Below are 318 nucleotides of genomic sequence, written 5' to 3' on the forward strand. Positions count from 1 at the left end.
TAGCAAAAGTCTTGCTTCAAAAGGAAACAGATGAAACAAATATATATAGTGTCAAACAGAAGCATAAAGTAAATGTTCACATGTTTTGTCTCCATCTGTGTCCACAATAGAGGAAGTGTCTTAGCCTCTGAGCATATATCCCTTGTTTCTTATGTAATATTACCAGATTAAGCAATTCCAGTCTTTGGCCACTATGAACACACTTGTCTTGTGTCCACATAGGAAACCAGACATAAGCATTTTAATGATTTGTGCAGTTTCCCCACCCATGACAATATCTGCAAATGTTCCAGCCACCCTCCTTCCGAATTGGAACTG

The sequence above is a fragment of the Penaeus monodon genome, chromosome 30 (assembly GCF_015228065.2).
Source record: "Penaeus monodon isolate SGIC_2016 chromosome 30, NSTDA_Pmon_1, whole genome shotgun sequence".
NCBI lineage: Eukaryota > Metazoa > Arthropoda > Malacostraca > Decapoda > Penaeidae > Penaeus > Penaeus monodon.